The sequence below is a fragment of the Carassius auratus genome, chromosome 19 (assembly GCF_003368295.1).
Source record: "Carassius auratus strain Wakin chromosome 19, ASM336829v1, whole genome shotgun sequence".
NCBI classification, from domain to species: Eukaryota; Metazoa; Chordata; class Actinopteri; order Cypriniformes; family Cyprinidae; genus Carassius; species Carassius auratus.
In genome coordinates this window covers 23,490,370-23,510,369 of record NC_039261.1, presented here as the reverse complement: position 1 = coordinate 23,510,369, position 20,000 = coordinate 23,490,370, and the positions used below count along the sequence as shown (strand labels likewise).

General features: G+C 36.7%; 1 pseudogene; it reads right to left on the bottom strand.

Moving 5' to 3' along the window:
• LOC113119863 (glutamate receptor ionotropic, kainate 5-like) overlaps window positions 1–4,501 on the bottom strand; it is a 43,393-nt pseudogene extending 38,892 nt beyond the window's left edge.
• Window positions 4,502–20,000: the final 15,499 nt, after the last annotated feature.

The window sequence follows — 20,000 nt, the reverse complement described above, 5'->3', positions numbered from 1 at the left end:
TAGTGCTAATAATAATAATAATAATATGTTATGAAGATCCAGTACACATTGCTATTATTGATGATAATACAAATAAAAATATATGTAAAGAAAAAGAAGACAATAAAGAAACATTTTTTCCATTTGAATATGTAAAATTCAATTCAAAAATACTAATTATTTTCTTTTGTTACCATTTCTGTCACCACCGCCATCTTAAAAATACAGCTTATAAAAAAAATTATAAATCAATCAATAGGCCTAAGATAAAAAATAATAAGAAGAAGAATAAATTACATTTACTCCAGTGGTTGCATTCCACTTGCAGCAATGACAATAGGAATTTGCGAAGATTCAGATTTTCAATTCAGAACTGAAGATTCAGAAGATACATTCAGAATTGAACTTATTTTATAACTAGAATTGAAAGTATTTTAAATTTGATTTGAATTGAGGTTCCAGACAGAATGTTGAATGTTGCTATTTAACTTTAAAAAAGTAGAATTAAAATTCTAAGCATTTCATATAATTGCAATTTTTACTGTAAAATCAAAGTTTGGCTAGAATTTAGACTTTAAATTTTTGCTTTAAATACTTGTTTAGAAGTTTAATAAATAGTTGAAAAAGTCTTGAGGCCTGAGGCTTTACAGACAGAAGGACAGAATGACTGATAGATCATTAGACGATATTTTCTTTGAAGCACTGCTTAATAAAACAGCACTGTTTTTGTTTTGTTTTTTAGTCATTTCTAGTATTCAATTATATAGAAAATTTGAGATTAAATGTGCTGACCACACTTTATAAATATAATGCAATTTAATAACAGTAAATTAGGTGTTCACAAAATAACTGAAATTATATTAAATTAAATGAACATTCATTTTATGCAATATTAAATTGTTAATTGCTTGAGTGGGCACCAAAGCGGCCAGATATCGGCCAATTAATCATCCTGGCTAATATATCATGCTACAGTATCTCTCACCGTAAGGAAGGAGAAAAGAGAGAAACTACGGGAAATTAGGTCAGAGGGGAGATGCTTTTCAAGTTGCAAAGCAAAGGCACACAGGAAATAATGGCCTGTGGCTGAGGAGCAGTGTAAATTTATCATTTCAAGAAATGCTCTAACAGACACATACGCAAATGCACTTCTTTTTTTTATTCTTACCTCTTTTTCCCCACATATATGACTGACGGTGGATCCAGAAGCAGGACTAGAGGCAGGACCAATGACAGAGACCACTCCCTTTGGCAGGATCTGACACACTGAGAGGGGTAAAGATACATTATCAGAAAGAGACGGAAAACTAGATGTACCATGAGAGAGAGAGAGAGAGAGAGAGAGAGAGAGAGAGATAGAGAGCGAGGTGATAGAGCAAGACAGTGACTGAATGAGAAAGGGACAGGGTAGAGAGAGACAGACATTGCAGTGGGCAGAGAAAAAGCCAACGTCTTGGACGCCGTCCAGTTCTGTGTCCTGTTCCTAGATGATATATCAAATTAGGAGTCAATGCAAAGCTCTTTTTGATTAATTACATCAATAAGCACAACACAGATTTATGCTCTGCCTACAGGAGATTGCTGCTCTAATTCTACACAAGAACGAGGAAGAGAGAGAGCACACAGGGTGTATATTTAGATGAAAAGATTTTTTTCTTGCTTGCTTTTGAACTGCTTTGAATTTAAATGTTCAGGGCACAGTGCATGTGTGACATGGGTACGTAATTCATTTAGCATCAAATGAAAATCTTTTATCCTGTAACATTCACATGTGTGTGTTATCGGTCCATTTCAGTCCAATGGTTAAAGCAAACTTTAATTAAAAATAGACAAAAAAAAATTTTATTTCCAAGAACACATGGTTCTTGGCTGTATTGTGCAATCCTCAGCAGTACATATTCTAAAGAAAAATAAGTTTTTCATCAAAATGTAATAATTTATATATATATATATATATATATATATATATATATATATATATTGAATGACTGTTGCAGGTAATCGGCATTAAATCTTGCCAGTAGCTCATTTAAATAATTTAACTATTAATAATAATGAGTAAATTCATGAAAAAGAAAAAACATTGAAAAATTCCTTGAATCTTGGCTTTCTATACAAAAAGCATGCTCTAAACTCCATTCTGTTATGGAAGGTTCACTTTTTTTAAAACAGTCAAATAATTGAAAATTTAAAAAACAAAAATAGTAACAATAGTAATTTTGTAGATGGGTCAATATCACCAGAGTGCCTTTCAACCCTCACAATACACACAAATTTTGGTTTTAATTTCCCATTCACTTTATGTCATGTCATAAATAGAAGACGCTATTAGCTGAGCTCCCACACATTTTTGATAACTATGGGCCATTATTTGAAACCATAAGATAAACCATAAGATTTATCATAAGATTAAACCATAAGATACATGCATTTAGCGAAATGGGCTGCAAATCAACACAACACGTGCAAATTAACAAACGCATTGTAAATAGCATGGAAATGTTTCAAGGAGACCCCAAAAAGATATAGGACCCGGCTGGGATTTGCTTATCGTGCAGTTGCTACTGGTCAGTGGAGTTATTGGTGAACTGAAAGGTGAGGGGTTTTTTTTTGTTTAAACACCCTGATTGTTTCTTAATGCGCAGGTGTTGTGATGATTTGCAGCACGTTTCACTTGCTGGTTGCTGGTGTTTTTTCTATTTGCATGTGTTTTCTTTAGTTGCAGCGTGTTGAGCTCTCTCAGCCACCGTATTATCATGGTAAATGAGTTATGTACAGGACACCAAAAGGCACCCTACAGTGATATCGACCCAGATAACTTGCCAATGGTTAATTTAATTCTGGTTAACAAAAAAAAAAAATAATATAACAGCAACTAACAATACATTACAAAAAGAAGTCTTTCAAACTTGACTTTCCGTCATCAACCTTGACTTTCCATTCAAAAGCATAATCTAAAATGCCCATTTTTATTAATCTGATAAAATTCCAATAAAATCCTGTCCCAGCCTACAATTTGTTGTTGTTATTGTTGGATTTTCATTCAAGCTTTTGAGGTTTCATTCAAAATACTTCACATTACAGAAGTAAAATTGTGAATGTGGGTATCAGTATGTGTGTGTAGTTGTTTTGTTGGACTCACTTGTGTCTGTAGTCTCATACTGAGAGTCTCTCTGCAGCTCAAAGATGTCGACCTCCACACGGGCTCTTGATGGGCCCCTCCATCACACTGTTGATGTTCTCTCGGGCCAGAGCCAATGCCAACCGCTCTCCACGTCCACACGCTGACTGATCGTCTAAAATAGCAGCTGAAGAGGAACAGACAAAGCTCTGCGTTTTGGTTTTCGCTCTGGAATTTAATTGAGTTTTCTGATGTCGACGATTGAAGTTGCATTTGTTATTGCAAAAAGATGGAGTTACTCATCATGATTGAACAGAAACAAGTTTGCATGTTGTGATTATTAACTGATTAGATTGTGCTATTGAGTGCATATTCTTTGGAGGCTTGCCAGAGATTAATTGATGCTTTATTGTTTGCAATAATCAAGATGAACATGCTGATGCTTGAAGCAATCAGTCACATGCTGTGAAGCAACAGCCAAGTACAAGCCACTTTGAAAAAGGCTCCTGCTTGAATCCGATAATATTGCCGAACTTCGCCTGAACTCTGCTCTGAACGGATTCAAAATGGATTAATCTTATTTTTGATAAATCAACAAAAAATAAAAGCAAAACGGTCCTAACACACATCTCTGAGATTATCGCTTCATGCTCTCCGTTCTTCATAACAGGTGTTTCGTTGAATAAAAATGAGGCCTAGTGGGAGGTCAGTACATCAGAAGATTTGTTTAAAACATTAAATAAAGAACAAGCTTTGTAGTCACTATAAATGTGGGCTTCACTTTGATGCTTGCTGCCTCCCTTACGAGAAAAACCATTTGGGTTATCAAGAGACTCTACCGCTGCTAATTCCAAGTAAAAAGAGTTTTATTTTTCACACTGGAAGAACTGAGACAGAATTAGACCTTCTAATGGGTAGAAAGGTTAGTGCCGCAGTTGCATGGGAGGAAGTCCAGTAGTACTATTACTATTATCCCAGACTATTAACCTCTCCAACACAGTTTGTGCTACTGACATGAATGATACCTCAAATTATGTGGCTTTTCAAGGAGATTCTCTCAGCAATGTACTATTTTCGCTGGGTACATGATAAAATAGATGATCCCATAGTTTTGACTTGGATCAGTAAATCACACCCTAGAAACAAAGAGATGATGTAAAGAAGCAATTTTGTGTGTTTTGTATCAGGAAGTGGCGGACTCACCCATCCTGACGGCTGCGAGAGCGGGTGCCTGGCTGTGAGAGGACGGGGCCATGGTCAGCAGAAGCAACAGCAGGAGGAGGAAGAGGAGGTGAATCGACAGCAGCAGCGCTGGCAGAGCCGGCATCTTCCACTGCTCCTCATGGAGAAAGGTCGTCTGGCTGCCTGCACCGCCACCTGGAGGACAGGTACGGAAGTATGCATGAGAAGTCATCCACTGACATAAGCCCCTTTCACACTGCACGTCGGACCCGCAATATTCCCGTAACATTGCCTGGTCGCCTTCTGTGTGAAAGCAACCACGTCCCGGAATTGATTACCGAATTGAACCCGGGTCGGGGACCTAGTAACATTGCGGTAATCGATCCGGAAAGAGTGCTGTGTGAACAAAAGCCAGATCTAATTCCGTATCGAAGTGATGACCGCGCGACTCTTTTACCGGCTGTTTTGAAGGAAGATCAACATTCGCGACGAAAACATATGTGCAAACTGTAATGAAGCAGAGATCAGTTAGTTCCTCACTTTCCGCGCTGACGCCGAGATCGTTTGCTTGCTTCAGTTAAAGTATAAAGTGCCAAGCGTTGTCGACTCGTACATTACACGTCACGCACTGATGTCACGTGTCGTTACGGGATCTTCAAGGGTTGTGTGTGAAAGCACGCACATATACCGGGTCATCACTGGCAGTGTGAAAGTGCCAAATCTAGCGACCAGGGAACAATTACAGGAACACTTTATCCCTGTATTTGCCGGAATGGCAGTGTGAAAGGGGCTATACAGAATTAAGAAAGAGACTAAGGATGCACTGTATTAAATCTGATATCGAAAAGCAGGGGATCATTTTCGTGTTATAGACAGTAACCAATGATGTGCTGATATGTGATTATAATTCTATATAAAAATTATATTCAAATACTAAAATATAAAATTGTCATGTTAAATGTTACCAAAGAATTTAGACTTCACACTATTGTTAATGTACTATATGAAAAATGTAGATTTGTTTTGAGATTTTTAAAGATTGCATTAACAGTATTATGAATTTTTAGTTTAATTGTTTGATTGATGCTTTTCAAAAAGAGAGATACAGTACAAAAGGGAACAGGGCAGTGTCAGCATTTCTTTCGATATGTTAAAGGTACTGCATAGTTCACCAAAAAGGTTCACACTCAGGCCATCCAAGATGTAAAAGTGAGAAAATTAACAGCCAATTTTATTGAAGGTATATTTTTCTTTAACGGAGCAGATGAAGAAAGGTGAGATCAAACAAGAGTATTTCTCTCACTTTGAATCAGTTACAAAATACATGTATATGTATAATTACACCAAGATTTATAAATAAATACAAATAAGTTAATTAATACATATGTTTATATATTTATATCTATATATATATATATATATATATATATATATATATATATATATATATATATATTATATATATATATATATATATATTAGGGGTGTAACGGTTCACAAAATTCACGGTTCGGTTCGATTCGATACACTGATGTCACGGTTCGGTTCGGTTCGGTACGTTTTAGATACAGCAAAATGTAAAAACATCTCAACTTTTCAGAATGCCGCAAGCGCACCGCGGGTCATGTGACAAGAACTAACCAATCAGCTTCATCCTTTCCCGTAACAACGTTGAAAACTCAGCCAAGATGAAGGAACAGCTGATCATAGTTGTATATGATTGCAATTTTGAAATAAATTTAGTAGCAGAGCTACTGCAAGCGATTTTTAGAGCTGCAAATCCATTTATCCTTCGCTGAAATTTCCGCGTCTCATGGAGAGACGTCATTGTTGCTTAGCAAAGACAGACGCCTCATGAGCGCTTCTGCCCGAGCGCTTTGGAAATGAGGAAAAAGACGCGCATAGCGTTTTCCATGCGTTTTTAGGCACGATATGTGAACGGCCCCTAAGGCGCTCGCTCACTCAGTACGCGCTGAAGGCTCGTTGCAAAATGTCTAATGCATTTAACAGACCAGAAATATAAGATCCTAAACCAACAGGTCTGGTGTTTGGGTGCACTTTGGATTCCCTGTAAGCTATAATACCGGTGTCTAAATGCTGCAAGGATAGTTTGTTGCGTGCATGTTTCTCCTTTTCTTCGTCTTTTCCCAGATACTGACACAATAAGGTGATGTCAGCGTAAACGTATTCCCGCTGGTGTTTTTTTTTGTATTCCCGCTGGTGTACCCTGTCATGTTGCAGATGCGACATACCGTTGTTTTTTTATCCACCACTCTCTTGCCATCACCATTATAGCTTAAAGGGAATCCAAAGTGCACCCAAACACCAGACCTGTTGGTTATTTTAGGATCTTATTTTTCTGGTCTGTTAAACGCATTGGCTATTTTACAACGAGCATTCAGCGCGTACTGAGTGAGCGAGCGCCTGACTGAGTAGACTAACATAAACATATGAGTTGGTGTTTTTTTTCTTCCTTGGGATTGTCAGGGGCGTTGCCTGTTACGTCGTTTGAGTTATTGGGCTACCTTGTTGAACGCATATCATTATATTTCTCTCTCTTTTTTTTTTTTTCAAATATAATTAATTAGTCCAACGCACCGTTCAGTACACATAAGGCGTACCGCGTACCGAACCGAAAGCGTCGTACCGAACGGTTCAATACGAATACGCGTATCGTTACACCCCTAATATATATATATAATTTTATTTTTTTATTTTATTTTTTAATTGGCTTTAAAGACTAACTATAAGTGAGTGTTAGATAACAACTGGGGAAATGAGCATGCATTATTACATATATCCAATACTAGTTGACATATGTATATTCAATACAAACTTGTGGCATGTCGAGAATAGCACCATGCTTTTTTTTTGTATGTATGTGTTAAATACCTGGTTGACCAAATGCATTAACCAAAATATTCAGTTTACATTTTTAATAAAATTACACCATAAAAATATAATAATAATTAAAAACAAACGTAGATAACTACATGCTGGAAGTTGATTTAAACATGCAACATGTTAACATCAGTGCAAATATGCAACATAGTGAGGTCATGTGAAAACAATTCTGCTTGCCACCGCATTGAATAAAGCATACAAAAAAAAAAAAAAAACGTATTTAATGCACAACTTGCAGTTGGCAGCTATTCTTCCATTCTAAACATAGGCCTTGATTTTGTTTTAACTTTGTTGTCCACACCACTCTGTCCATGTGTTGCATCACCCACTTAAGCTATTAAAGGCTTCCTCGTTGACCATTTTGGTTTGCAAGTAGCACAAACATAGCACTTTTAAACATAATATGCCTGCTTTTTCAATGCCCTTCACTAACACACACAATTCCCATATATTCCCATCCACACATAAAGAAAAGAGATATACCAAAATCCCTGTAACTTGTCCCAGCGCTGACTTGGATATGATGCAATAAAATATTCAGGACTGCTGCCAAAGTGTACATTGCTGTTTATTAGCACCTGAAAACATATTTTCAGCAGTTGCAGTGACTTGCTGAGGTTGTTAACTGGAAACCGAACACCACATTTTTAAACCGTGATGGATGATTCAAAATGGTCATTTTGACAGATAAAATATTAAAGCATTTGGGCTATTGTGTTTCTATACTTTCCATTGATTCACATAGTAATTCTGGGATGCTATATATTTTATTGAAGAATAACATGACCTTACTATATCTGGTTTTCCAAAACTTTTCAGGCAAGGAGGAAAGTGTATGCATGCAAGCATATAAATAAAAAAATCTATTCAAATATGATCAGGTCACTAAACAAGACTCATATAAGGCATGAATTATTACTGTGCATGAATAAAATACCATGTGCATGATATTTCACATATGCTGCTCACAGATAAAGCAATCTCAGAAGAGGTGTGTAATGCACGTGCGGAAAAATGAGCACGTATACGAATGAAACAATAAACGAATTACCAGGGAAATCAAAAATGTACAAAAATAGACCCAGACAGAAATTTTACAACCTAGTCCGTCAAAGTGACGTATAATGATTATTTGTACCGCAAACTCAGCACAGACAGCATGCTGCGATAAAAAAAACAATTCACCACAAGAAAATCCACAACAGAATACAGAGATGCTGAGAGAATTGAATGCAGCCAGAAGAAACAGACTCAGAAATGGCTTTGGGAGACAAAGAGGAGAGCGAGAAAGATTGAACGCTTGACGAATGCAGCATAATAGAGCCAAAAAGACTGCGGTCTGCTGTGTGTGTGTGTGTGTGCATGCAATGGCCGCACAAAACAGAGACATAAGTCAACCTAAAGATCAAGAGCATCATCCCTAAAGCTGCCCGTGTTTGATTTTGTCAACAGCTTGACTTGTATTGGCCTTCTCTGGCTCCATGAAGTAAATGTTTATCTTTCCTGCCAATAAGGCCCTTTGAATGCATTCAAATTGAAGCCTGAATGGAACTAAAATGAAGTGAGCAAACCAAAAAGGGAGGAGAGGACAGAAGAAAGACATCCGGGATGAGATATGCCGAAATAGCGTGGAGAGAAAGATGAAAGCAAACCCAAGGAGATTGTGAGAGGGTCGGAAGAAAAAGAAAGCATTAACACACATAAGTAAATACCACATGAGGTGACAGCATGCTGAATGGACAGAAATTCTCGGCTGTTTCAGTTATTTAAGTGTTAGCTTTCTCGTCTGCCTGCATTGAATTTCAAAGTCAATGTAATTGCCTGCAGGCTCACCTAATCAATGGGGCTCTACTTTCACTCTCTATAACAATATATAATGTGTTTAACACATCCCAAGACTGATGCATGGACATTTACACCTTGTTAACCTTTACAAATCTCAACAGTGACCACCATCTTCTCGGCCCAGTGGTTTGGGTTCCAGAAGTAATTTTCCTTTTTTGATTATGAAGTATCACATAATCTGTTCAATATGGCTGATGCAGGCCTTTAAAGACAGAAGCTCAATTCAGAAGCAATCTAATTTTAATAAAAAAAAATCTGTAAAAATACACAAAAAGCTTTAATCAAAACATAAAACATGCAAAAAACAATTGCATCCACTGACTGCTGTCAGACTCCTCGTGCAAACAAAAATCTCAATGGATTATTACAATTAATGGCAAAAATAATGTTTGGAAATGTAAACTGGTATTTACTACTGATACACTACAGCAAAAGATAGAAATAACTGACTTAAAACAATTTTTTGTTGGTGAAAATACTAGTGGCCTAAGACTTTTGCACCATACTGTATGTGTGTGTGTGTGTGTGTGTGTGTGTCCCTGGCTGTAAAAACCCAGCTAAATAATTTTATATGTACTATTTTCTACATAAAATCATACAATCATACTTCACAAGGTAAAGAACAAATTGTGAAAATGTAACATTGATATCTTTAATATTGACTGATGCCATGTCAAAGATTGAAATCATAGTGAAATTAATGGTTGAAAACAAACTTTGATGCTTGTTATTTTATAATTCTATTTTTAGACTTTAGCCTGGATTTCAAAGACAGGGTCACATATATTATATTATTATTTTGAATCATCATTTTTAGAATGTTACAATTTAAATTTAAAATTAAACCTAAAAATTCTTAAAGACATGCAACACTGAGTAAAATAATTTTTGAATGACTGAATTTGCTTCATTTATTTGCAGCCACTTTAAAGTCCCTATTAAATTAAAATTGAATTTGTTAAATCTATTAGAATCTGGCTCTCATAAGCTGTCAAATGTGGCTTTACCAAGCTCAATGGCTCTAGCTGAGCTGATATAAATGAAATAAAAAGGGGGCGGAGCTGTTTTCCTGTTTCCGATGAAATTACGTCACCAAATGGAATAAAGCTGTGCCTTTCAAGCCACTTCAGTGGACCTTTAACATGAAAACATCCTATATTAACTAAAAGCATAAAATCTGCTGTTAAACACTTTTGCTATTAAAGCATCTATCCTTTTTTAATAACCGGAAAGCTCATATTAAATCTCCATGACATTTGAATGGTATTTTATGCTTCAGAAACCCATCTTAAACAATGTACATATGGCTAGAAACAAATCCTGTTCTTAGACGGGTGTATGACAAATGTTAAGCATCAGGCCGGTGAAAAAGCATAAGCAATCCCAAACATCTACTATTCCTGACCTTAAAGAAAGTCGTTTAGTGCCGCCCCTAGATGCTTTGTTGAAAATTAAGAAGAACGAAAGGCTCTGACCTTGCTTGGATTCTGATCGAAGGCAAAGGTAGCACTTAAGACTGTGCTTTTAAAGCTTTTGGGAGTCTAAGTACCAAGAGGCTCAAACTAAAAAATACTACTAAAATTGTCAAGTATTGAGGAAGACAGGTTTTCGACTAGGCCGCGGAAAATATTTGAGCCAGACACTGCTCCCATGCTGTCAAATCCAATATCCTAATTCTCACATTACACCTCAAACGCTGTCCCGCGGTTTCATTCGGATTTACTTTGGAACAGCCACTCCAAGCCAACTGGCTGTGATCCTTCTCCACAGGCTGTTAGAAGAAGAAACAAATGTTAAAACAGTGTTCCTAATATGCCTGTCATCCTCACTGTAATGCGTCTCTGTGTTCGGGACATTAAAGCGGCTCATCCTGTGAGGTTGAGGCAAATAAATAGGTTTGTTTGCCTCAGAGGCAGCAATGGTATGGCATCCGTGCTGCTTCGGATGCTATAATGAAGGGATAATCCTCTCATTTAGCCACAGACAGGGGATATATTTTGCTCTCTTTTTGTGATGGGTGAGGTGTGTGTGTGTATAACGGTGCATAACAACGCAGCAGAACAAGCATTAAAACACTAGCGAGAAGAAGAGCTAACAGCTTGAAATGATTGGACGTGTGACAGAAATAAACAGAAACACACTGTAATCTGGATTAAGGTGGCTTGTTGAACAAAAGGGATGATATAAAAATATAAGCTTGAAGACTAGTTCACACCGCACGTGCGATTATCACTGACATTTAATGCTTCGTGAGTGTGCACACCGACGTGCAAAATGCGAGAGGTAAAAGCGTAATAAAAAAAAAACTTTGCCTCGTTGTTTTGGTTTGATGCTTCACATTAAAAAATGGACAACCAATTAGATGAAAAGAGCTATACTGCTGAATATTTTTGTTAAAAAAAAAAAAAGTGATACATTCTTTTTTTGTGAACTGCTGATTTGGTCTTCATGCACAGATTTCAATGCAATTAAAAGAAAATAAATCGGGGAGTACCTTAACAAGAAGAAACATCAAGAAACAAATATGGGAATTTAAGAGGAATAAGTCGAAGAATACGTTTGTCATAGACCTGGAGAGAGAGATTTAGACCCTGCTCATGTTTCAGCAGAGTTCTGCAGTCTGTGCAGACAGGGTGTGCGTCTTATTTAGCCAGTGCCTCAGGCTTGAGCTCGTGACCATCATCTTGGGTTGTGAAAGGAGCCATCATCTGTCCCAACACAAAATGACAGTGACTTCACCCTACTTCTTCACTCTCAAGCACTGTTTCTCTCCAGACCTTTTCCCTGTCACCTTCACAAATTGTTGGCTCAAGGCTACACATGCCATGCAATCTCCCACAAACAAGCCCCCTCCAGATGCTAAAAATAAACACCCATGCAGCCAACTATCTGTCCTCTGCTACAGAGGCTCTAAAACTAACTGGCTGTTTTTATCTTGTGTTCATATTATCTTAATTTTAAAGATTAATTCTTGGCTTTCAGCTTCAAAACTGCATCCAAACTGTGCACCAGCCACTGCACAACAGCTCTGACAACTTTCTAAATGCAATGGCATTTCACTACTAAATACCTCCTAACAACAAAAATATCAACCAGGTACAAAAGAGCGCACTTGCATTTTCAACTTAATTTATTCGGGATTATTATATGTACACAGAATAGAAAAGAAAGCAGAGATGAGAATAAAGCACAGAGTGCATTTAAATGCACAACAAAACATTGGTAACCAAACAGTTATTTACTGTATATAGAAAATAAAATAAAAACCTGACAGTGCAATATTTTAAATGCAATGGGGAATTCATACAAAGCAACATTTGTACCCCTGGGCAGACTTAGTGCTGATCTAAACAGTGCTAAAAAAGAGCAGCCATTACTTACTGTACGCATAGACTCATTAAGCATAACGTAAGATAAATGCAATTAAAATCTCTTTAAAACAAGTCAGTTCAATCAGCGGTCAAATTTCCAGTCATGCAAATACAGCATGTACAATATCTGCTAGACTGAAGTCTATGTAACTGTTTGTCAATATAATGTTTCAGTAACATTTTATAAATCAATAAAATTGGACAACAAAACTACTATACATTTTTATTCTCTAATTCAAATTTGGTTTATATAATACATGTGCATTCAAGAGAAAACAAACAGCTGACTCGCTCTTAACTATACGGCAGAACTTTAATTCCTACAGCCCCATCCTAAGCATTACAATACCACAATTTCCACTTTTTATATATTTCCCTTTTTATATTATTTTATATAGTCCCTGTTACAGGCTCTAATACTACAGAAACCACACACTGCAGTAAATTTCAAGTAATTGACTTTCCAGAAGTGTGGTCTAAAATGTCCCTCAAAACCTCTCCAAAAATCCACAAAGACCAACTAAACCATCATTTCATACATAATTTGCATGTTTTCTGCACGTCCCCACACCTGATCAGTGAATCACACAATCACAGTAGCATGATAAAAGACAGAAAATGAGGTAGAATAGGGTGAGCAAGAGGCCAAGAGGAACATTTCGGAACAACAGTATTCCAGGATTTGCGAAGACAAAAGAACAGACAGCATAAAGCACTTGAGGGTAAGATGCTATGTTCAAACTTGTTGTTGTCATACCATTTTATGAGCTGTTCAACATTAAATATTTACATTCAGAGGCAATTAGTGGTTCTGGGAACGACAACCACTGGGGTGCCAAGGACATCCTTTTCTTTTAATTAACTTTCCCTCAGGAAAATAACGGGATGTTTCAACCCTACTATCATAAATGATGACATGATTAGACAATATAGCTTGTCTCTGATAGTACTGAAAGCATTTATGGATAGCATTAAAGCATGTCCAACTTGTTATTTTGCTCCTTTATTTCTAGAAATTGCTCCTCCGGCTAGCTTCTCCTCTCAAACAATTAATAATCCCCAAGGTGGGCCGATGATTAAAAATTAGAATGGGGAGCCCCTGTTTCAAGTTTTTAAATGAGCGGCCTCCCTCATTTGAGCAAAGTCAGGAGGAGGCTGATGGGACAAAATTTAGCAGAGGAGACAAGAAAGAAAAGCATTCAACCTCCCACTTAGCAGTAATGTCCTCCCTTTGCTTCCTGCGAGGATTCAATTTGCCAAAACAGTCAAATGTTGCTGCAAAATGCCAGCTGCGCATTTAATCATTGTTGCTGCAATTATGACACACAAATGTCCTTTTAAAGTCAAGCTTTGGAGTCATCTGTAAAACACAAAATAGATAGAGATAGTTTCCCCTTCTCTTCCCGATACTGAAACAGGCAATTTTTACAACTGCAATCGACTCTATCTAGCTTGCAATTAATGTTGTTGAACCTGTAGTTAGGTAAATATATGGCCATTATCAGAGTGACAGAGTACATTAATCAGGAGAGAAAACAGATAAAATGTAATTACATTCATGCATTTGGCAGGCACTTTTATCCAAATCGACTTAACTGCGCTCAAAGCGTGCGTTTTATCAGTTTGTTTGAGAATTAAACCTATGGCTTTGGCATTGCAAGCTACTTTTTCCAGAGGCAAACCTGCTGACAAGATGGCAACATAAGAGATTAAATTGAAAACTAGAAAAGAAATTGTCAGCAATATGTCTTATTAATAGACAACACTCCACAAAAAAAGATGGCTTTTTGTGACTGATTTTCTGGGACTCAACTTTCCAGCTGCACACTGTCAACGCAGACTCAACAGGTAAATGATTTAATTCTTAAAATGTCTATACATTTTAACTTCAGACTTGTAACTGGTTTCCCACCAGTCATGTCTTTTTTTAACTTTATTAATTTTACTGTTATGAAGGGCTTATGCTACTTGGTGCTTTTATACATGCATTACACATACATACTTGTTTTTAAACACACAGAAGAGACACATTGTAACCCTAAACTGGTTTGTGTGTTGGTCACATCCCACAGCCTCATAATCTGCAGAGAGAAACTGCTATTAACAATACACACACAAGGATGAACTTTAAAGCATCATAAATGATTGTAAAGATATCTCACTGGAACTTGACTGCATCGTTTTCATTGCATCTGTTCATGTGTTTTATTTCCATGTATTCATGTTCAATATCAGTTGTTTTGTCAGCTGTCTTGTATTAATTTATTCAGCTAATAACTGATGATAGAGCAATGTCATTTCTGCTTCACTTTCCTATGTCAATAATAAAGGTAATGCTTTTAAACAGGGAACACATATTCACTATTAACTAAGAGTTTTCCCTAAACAATCTCCTAATTTGCTGCTTATTCATAGTTAGTAAGTTAATTGTTAAGTTTGGGTATGATCTAAAAAATGGTCATGCTGAATGAGGCATTAGTATGTGCTTTTTAAACAGAAAATATGCTATTAATATGCATGCTAGTAAGCAACTAGTTAATCGTGAGAACTAGTCCAAAATAAAGCGTTACCAAAATAAAAGTAGTTCCTGCTGCCAGTGCTAATGCAAGCAGGGAAATGCCCCTAAGGGAACAAATCGGTTCACTAGGAACCCCCGTGTTGGTTAGTTCCTAGAACTACGCAGTGCAAAAACACCTACTGTGAGCAAATGATGACAGAATTTAATTTTTGTGTGAACGACCCCTTTAAGTTATTTACATATTGGTCATCCTGCTGTCTTGACTTCATTATCAACATCAGCCACTGAAAAACCTATCAGACAGCCAGTATTTAATTTTGCAGGTATATGGTTTAATAATTTTAGATTGTATAAATTGTCTGCTGTGTAGATCATGTGTAGCGGTAAACTTGAGAATTGGCTGTAAATCAGAACTGGGGATATTGGTTTACGTAAACTGTTGCATGTTTTTGTGGTTAATCAGTCGGTTTGCCACAGCGGGATGTGTTGTAAACATTCCCTTCATATCAACCCTATACCACCCTAAGCATGGCCGATCTTGTCTGATGACTCAACTTTCTGAAGTCAATAGAAACAGATGGTAATGATAGCACGCTACAGATGCACTAGCTCTTAGCAGGCACACTGCCAAGACTGCAGGTGTAGGATTCGAGATTATGACACAAACGCTAGATAAGCGGCATGATTGTGGATTACACATGTATCAGGGGGTGCCAGGTAACAAAGCCAGATTCCAAACATAAAGCCAGATTACAAAAGGTAAAGCCAAGGTGACGACATTAAGACAGATTACTTGCTTTGAGAAAAAAAATTACTACATTTCCAAGAGGGGTTTTCATTGCAAGCTCTGTTAAATCTACCTGTAAATGTTTTTATTTTTAATAGGTGTGGAAAGCAATGGATTCCATGTTCTGTTCATCATTTGAACACCTCTACTACCTTCATCCTGGTACTATACTTGTGGTTGAGTAATACTATGGTATCAGCCAGTTGAAGTGAAGGACATGCTTGAAAGACTCCATCGATTGACCAGTGACGCTGATGTGTTGTTTTTATGTTCAGGTGTTTCTAACATCAAGGAAAAGAAATTGTGTTAGTAAGAAAGGTTGCTATTCGTTCTCATATTCATTCTTACTCACACGGTCAGATAATCCTCCTCGGACCTTTTAGTGAGAACTCCAAAGGACAGTAGGGCACCTGCTGAACTCAAGTTTTTCTGCTGTGAAACCTCTAGAACAGATGGCGATATATATATATATATATATATATATATATATATATATATTATATATATATATATATATACTCTGTATAGAAAAAGTATACAAAAAGAGATAAAGGTAGTAATTAGCTGGTATATTGTTTTTGCTTTTTTTTTTTTATCAGTACTAACAGATCATCTTTTCCTTTGCTCTTGTCTGCTCTCATCAAAATCACTGGAATTTGATATTATTTTTATGCAGCCCTAGTATTTTTTTACCCCCCACCCCCAACACACAAACACACGCACTAAAAAAAAAATGAAAAAAAAAATTGTGGGTGCAGAAAGACTTTTAATTAAAAAAAATTATTTGGTTAATTTTTGTGGAACGGCGAGGATGTTTTATTCGTCAACTGATTAAAAGTGATAGTAAAAATGATAAAAACAACAACAACACCACTATGTTCTATTCAAAGAAATATGATGTACCACAGTTAAAAATCAGCATAATATTAATATGTTTCTTGAGCAGTAAATCAGCATATTAGAATGATTTCTGAAGATCATGTGACACTGAAGACTGGAGTAATGATGCTGAAAATACAGCTTTGCCATCATAGGAATAATATTACCTTTAATCCATATTTAAATAGAAAACAGCTATTACACAGCAGTAATTTTAAGTACTTTAGTAACTTGTGATTAAGAAAAAAAGGCAATTTTGTGACCATAATATATATATATATATAAAGGTACCTCTGGATGGATGAATCACAGATGTGGATTAAAAAGGAGTAATTGCCCATCCGTAAAGCTCTTTCAACCACTCAGAAAGAGCAGAATAACAATTTGAACACTGCACTAAAATTATACTTAGAAACGTCAACGCTGGAAGCATGTGAGGAAAAATTTTGTGGCATAGTCCACCCCAGCACCTTGCTAAATTCAGTACATATCGGTACAAATCTGTGCATCTGTATAGCCTCTTTAAGACCAAAACTGCTGTTGGACTGACTAACATCAGCCTCTCAGTCCTTTCACCTGTGCCATTCCCCAGTTGTTTTCTCTCTCTCTCTCTCTCTTTCTCTCTCAGTATGGTGTTAAAGGTGTGAAGAGGGTGCTCTGGGGGGAGACAGTGACAGGAGGAGGTCATACAGGCCAGGCGAGACACTGTCGATGCTGCTTCCCGGTGCTTCTTGGGAGCAGGTGGTGTTGAGGTCCGATGCTGCCTGCTGATAACTTTAGCCTTAACGAGCCGCCTGTGTCTGTGTGGCATACATCTCTCTCACCTCCCTGAACCCGCTACACTTTCAAACCTAAACAAATGCCTCTGGTTAGTTAGATTAGATTGTTCGGCAATTGGATTGGGTCTTCTCTGACTGTTTAAAAAAAAAAAAACATTTGAGTAAAATATCGACGGTAAGTGCTGTAAATAAATAATGCATTGAGGATTGGAGCATTTCGTGCGTCTACTCTGTGATTTCTGAGCACTGCACCAATAAGCGATAAACTGCCAGGCAATCAGTGCAGTTCTTTTGAAAATTGTCTGCGCTGTATCTAGCCTGTCCTGCACAGCTATTTTCACTTGTCACTTTGACAGTGGTGCTGACGAGCTTCATACACGCCTGAAGTCAAACCCTTCTTCCTTTCACACTGTACTTATCTAAATGTTTCTGCTCTTCAGAAAATCGCTTTGTGTGCTCCAGAGGAGAGCTGCATAATTGACTATGCCTTTATTAGTCTCCGCTGTGATGAAGGCCTTATAGCTAATTGCAAAGTTTCGGCTCTAAAATCTGATTGGATGAGCCCCATTTTTAAGTCGTAGAGTTGATCAACTAAACACATGGGTTTCAGAGAATGATGTTTGATTGGCAACTTTCTGCAGATAATGAAATGTATTACTTGGAGGGAGAATTGTTTATTGTCTTGACAATTTTTAATAATGAATTAAATTATTCTATGAACATCTGTGTCTTTCAACACATTGCCTATGCAATCATAATGCCTAACGGCAGTGTTAAGGGCTGTTGCATCATACCTGACAGCCTTAACCACGGTGTAATTGCTGTAAAGCAGTGGCATAACAAGTCAGACTCGGCCCAAATGCAAAAAAAAATGGTACAGGCCCCCCAAACGTTATGGGCTCCAACTCGTTAACTTAACTTAGACCCTATTGTTGATTTTTCTGAAGTAAATAACATTATGTGAATCGTGAGTATTTAATTTAGGGTCATGACTAATGCTTGGAAATTATGTTTCAGGTTTTTAAATGTCGTTTTACAGTCTTTAATTTGTAGAGAGATAATTTGCCTCAGTTCAAGCTCCATATGACTCCTCTTTTTTTAAATTTTTATTTCTGATCATTTCATGAGACATTCATTTGTATTAAATTGTTCAGATTTTTTTTTTTTTTTTTTTACATTTTCCCCTTTCAACATTAAAGAGGAAAATATCATATAATCATCAATGTAAATATAATCCATCGCTATTTCCGCTTGGTAAAGACAGCATCTATCGCTAAGAAAAATATGCTTTTTTCACTTAGTGTAAATAGCATCTAATGACTCTTTACACTTAGTGTAAATAGTGTTATACAATTATAATTAGGCAGTGGATAATTGCACTAAGTGTTTAAGCCACTGCCTAATTATGATTATTCATTACCCAGCACTTTATTTATAGAAGCAAAATAAATCAACTGATTATTGCTATAATTGTTTTTTTTTTTTTTTTCATTAGGCATCTTAATATTGAGCAATCCAAGGACACATTGCAACAAGCAAAGTAAAAAAAATATATATATATCCAAAATTGCAGATTTGTTTAAATAAAATTACAAATATTATAAAACAAAAAAAAAACAATTGCTTTTTTCGTCAAATTTAAAAGGGCCAAACTATTGCCATCCCTTTTGGCACATACTTCAAGAGTTTTTACTTTTGAGTAAAATGACTGACTTCTTCATGCTAACTCACAGTCATCCTGTCTCCAGTAGCAACGTGAACGCTGCCTCACCTGATGTACCGTAGTGTTCCTAATCACCTGTTACGTCTGACCATTAGAAGAATAGAAAGAGACAGTCGACAGCTTTTGAGCACCCACCTGCATGTGCCTTCAGCAGAGAGGTTAAAGAGGGTTAAAATACTGCATCAATGCATGTGTCCCTGAGGCTTTTACTCTAAATGTCAGTCGCTAGCACTAAAAATGTGGCATAAAACATCTTCTAGCATGCACTACACACACACCAGGGAGAGAGTTTTTTTTTTTTATTATTATTATCATTTATTATTTTATATTTTTTTCATTATTATTTTAATAGCATGAATATTATGTAGGTGATATTTCCCCATTCAAAGCAAAACCTCCATTATAAATGCATAGGAGTAGAAAATACTGAGAGTTTTAAAATGCTGCAGTGGCAGCACAAAGCCTCAAATTCATCTTAACCAGTGATGCTTGCGATTTAAATATGAGTGAAGCATTTTTTCCGCTATGCTCAGTCTCCACAGAAAGATTGAGGTCAGTTTTCAGACATTCATAGTACCTGATGTGGTTTTGATAGCCACTTTCCAGTATAACCGTCTGCTCAGAATCATTACAGACAACGTGAAATCAAAACTAACCTTATTGCCTGTCTTAATACATGTCCCTGGGTGAATGTGTTGTGAATGCAGCAGCATGTCGACTATTAAAGCTAACATTATCACTTACCAGATGCTTTTTTTCCTGAAAAATTTATGCTAATTTGAACCTCCTGGCTGACACAAACGACCCAAGATGTTTATATATCTTATAAATATGGCAACTAAACGAGTCCTGTAAGGGGCAAAGGGTTCTGCATATTATTCATTCCACCCATGCAGCACAACATTTGATCTG